General features: G+C 36.8%; 1 long non-coding RNA gene across 1 annotated transcript; it reads right to left on the bottom strand.

The window, feature by feature from the left end:
• Window positions 1-1703: 1703 nt before the first annotated feature.
• On the bottom strand, window positions 1704-2944 carry LOC113720459 (uncharacterized). The gene is made up of 3 exons (XR_011820878.1): window positions 2884-2944; window positions 1860-2035; window positions 1704-1739 (listed from the first exon to the last, which is right to left on the bottom strand). It is a non-coding gene; the product is annotated as an uncharacterized lncRNA (long non-coding RNA).
• Between the last annotated feature and the right edge of the window lie 699 nt (window positions 2945-3643).

Here is a 3643-nt window from a genome sequence, read left to right as displayed (position 1 = left end):
CACTTGAGATGTGTAAAGATAGACCAGAGAATACTTCCACAGCTTGCCTTGCAGGATATCTGAAGTCGACATCTTTTAGATGAATTTCACCCCGATGTTTTCCAGTACAATCCCAGTCGAATCAATAGCATTGATTTTTGGCTTTCTTTTGATTGTCTTGAACAAGTTACTTGCAGCAGCTTTTCCTGATGATAATGCGTTTAAACACGACGAAGATTGTAAAAATGCCCTAGTGCAAGAAGTCAGAAAAACTTAGTTAGGGAGGTAATAATGTCCAATGGAAACAGTAGATACCGTTAGATAAATTGCAAACCTCTCTCTTCCAGGTAGAATGTTTATTTTCACTGATTAGATAGGAGTATTTGTGGCAAAAATATCCTACCTAAAAAATTAATTGGAATTTGCATGTAAAACTAATGAAATTTTCCCATAAGAATAATGCTGAACTTACATTCCACCATACACCAGTGCAACTATAATGCTGATAACCTGTCCACCTGTGTAACCTTTCTCCAGGATTAATTTAGATCCATACCAAATGGTTAGTCCATAACCACCAAAAAGTGTTAGGTTCATGAGTAAAGACTTGTGTCCCACATTGATCCAAGAGATGGAGACAGAGCGGTTAATATGTAAGTAAGGGCCCAAAACCTAACAGCTTAAGCTTTTGGATCAGAGTTGGGTTCCTGATTTACATATTGGCCTCTTTAGTAAACTCTCTCGAGGTGTTTCTTCCTAACAAACTGGTATCAGAGCTTCAGGTTGTGAGACTGGTTACTCATGGGCAAGTGGACTCTTTTCCGAGTTGGACTGGTGAAAATTTTCTTCTTGATGATGGACCGAAGTGCCAACAAGTTTGGTTGGTGTTGGACCAGGTGTGCCATAGGTTTGGCAGGGGGTCCGGTTGATGTTAGACTAAGGAGTCAAGGGTTAGCAAGGGACCAAAATGTAATTTGGATGTTGTAGAAGAGTGGGTCCATGTTTGGGAGAAGAGGTGACCTTGGTGATAAAGGTGAGCTTGCATTGAGTATTAAAGTGGGCTCGAAAAAAGGGCTTGTAAATTTGAGTTTAATGTGGGGGTTACTCATGAAGGGGAAGATTTGTTAGGTTCATGAGTAAAGGGTTGTGTCCCACATTGATCCGAGAGATGGAGACAGAGCGGTTAATATGTAAGTAAGGGCCAAAAACCTAACAACTTAAGCTTTTGGATTAGAGTTGGATTCCTGACTTACATATTGGCCTCTTTAGTGGACTCTCTCAAGGTGTTTCTCCCTGACAAAAAGAATAAAAGACACTGTTCCTAATCCTAGCCCTGAGACCAATCCTTGTCTGGCAGAAAACACGTTGACTTTTTCCAGTTTCTTGGCATACTTAGTGATGGCTTCATTTTCTGCTGTTAAGGACGAAACCTTGTGCAAGAATTTGAAAATAATAATGTCAATCTTCTTCTTTAGGATAACAACCTAATTCAAGATCATGTCAACGAACTAAAATGGAAGAATATCAAGTAACATACAGTTTTAGTTGCCCCAATAGTCTCTTCCACCACACCTCTGGCTTCAGAATAAGCAGCTTGAGTGTTAATGGACATTTTGGTAAGAATAATCACTGTAACCCCTCCAACAATGAGAAGAGAAGGAATCATTGAAACCAGGGACAGAGAAAGAAGCCATTCTCCAGCAAAGGCAATTAAAAACCCACCAAAGAAAGGTTGACAAGTATTGGATAGACTTTCCTATCTGAAAAAAATGAATTGTCAAGCAAGTCCAGGAATACGTGAAGGGAATAAGAGGAGAAATTCAATATTTATGTAACTTGAAACTGATTAGAACTTCTTAAGGGATAAAATGAATTATTACCTCTGCACTCATTGCATCTTGAATGGTTATGGCATCACTTGAAGCCATCCCAAGGGCTTGTCCCACTGTCATTTCAGTGTCAAAGTATCCAATTTCTTGTCTTAACAATGTTTCAAAGTACAAGCCTTGTAATCTAGAAGCCTGTCTTTCTCCTGTGATGGTCCAGCATGAGACCTCTGCAACAAAACCAGCAAAGAATGCATATTGTTCATCTAGAGGTTAACAGTATGTTCCTGCATTAATCGAAGTGATCAATGCTATGATCTGCCTTAATAGTGAGAAAAAGATGAAAATGGAAAAGTACTAGTGTGTTAATATAGAGCGTGGTAAATTTGAAGATCATTAACTGTATATTACACAACAAAGAAGATGGCAAAAGAAATTGTAGCCAAACAACACAAGTTACAAAAATCAGAAGTTGAAGTAAAACAAACATTGGAAACTGGATTTCGGCATAAAAATGGTTACATGGTATTCTTTGCAAGATTTTCCCTGATTCCCTGCAAGTTAATACAGATTATTTGGCTCCTCTCTAAGTGAAGTAAACCATGTTTAAGCACATTATTAAATCAAATTAATCTGATTTTCATGATTTTATCTGTATGTAATACTTGTACACGAAATGGGACTAAAATTTATGTTATGAATTAAAATTTGAAATCAAATTCCAGTCACGATGCATGTTTTTAATGAATATTTATTCCAATAGTACCGGACAGTACTATTTGTCTTCAATTATTAATAAATTTTATGTCCTTTTTTAAAAAAAAAAAATTAATTAGTTAAACACGTATTTAGTTCGATTACAACTTATATCAGACCCTCTTCAGTGAAAGTAATTAACAAGGTAACCTGTTAAAAAGGGTAGGTTTTGATTAACAAGTATGTCTAACCGATACAACTGATTAGGATTAGCGAGATCAAGCAAACCATCCAAATCCCTAGCTTCTAGTTCTATGTATTGCATTCCCATCATGCAAACTTATTAGTTAATAACAGAACTGAAAATTATAGTGACACCCACGCATTTGTGCAGCAATCCCTGCTCCAGCAGCCAAGTATAGTAACTTGATAGATACCTGCAAATGCCAAAGATGTAAACTTCATTAAATGCATGTATCGTGACTGGGACCTTGGATAAACGCTTGTATCTTGACCTATCCGGTTTACTTGGTGAATGTTAGAAAAATAATATGTATGCTTGGTTACATACGTTTCGCTGTTGTTAGTTTGGCTGTGAGTTTGATGTGATGTAGTCCTAATCATGAGCAGAGCTACGTGTATCCAAGTGGGTGCAAATGCCCGCACGTTACTTTGACACATTTTTTTTATCTATATTGACCCTCAAACATCCACGTACTGTGCACAGAAAATAGACTTGAACCTAACTAAAAACTAAAGATTACTTGTGTACACAATTTTCGTGTATAATTTTTGGTCAACTTACACGAGTTTTTGGGTCGTGATAGAGACATAATAATTCAACTTGTGACTGGGCTACTATCTTTCTCGACGCATTTCTTTAGACAAAGACTTTGTTTCTTTTCTTATTCGGATGTTTTTTTGTTAGCAAATATCATTTTTTTAAGTTATGAATCTTTCAAATCATTCCAGCAGGAGATTCGGTCATGTAGCAATAAGAGAACAAAAATAAATAGAAAACTTTGAAGAAGGCAATGAATTAATCTCCCCTTAAGATGTACTTGTGGATAATCTTACACATGGTTTCGGGAAGGGCGAGGAGGATGGGATCAAGAGCATTATAAGTTATAGTTTGTGTAGTT

Source organism: Coffea arabica, chromosome 9c (genome assembly GCF_036785885.1).
Source record: "Coffea arabica cultivar ET-39 chromosome 9c, Coffea Arabica ET-39 HiFi, whole genome shotgun sequence".
Taxonomy (NCBI): domain Eukaryota; kingdom Viridiplantae; phylum Streptophyta; class Magnoliopsida; order Gentianales; family Rubiaceae; genus Coffea; species Coffea arabica.
Note: the sequence above shows the minus strand (reverse complement) of the source record. Positions and strands in the feature narration are given on the sequence as shown.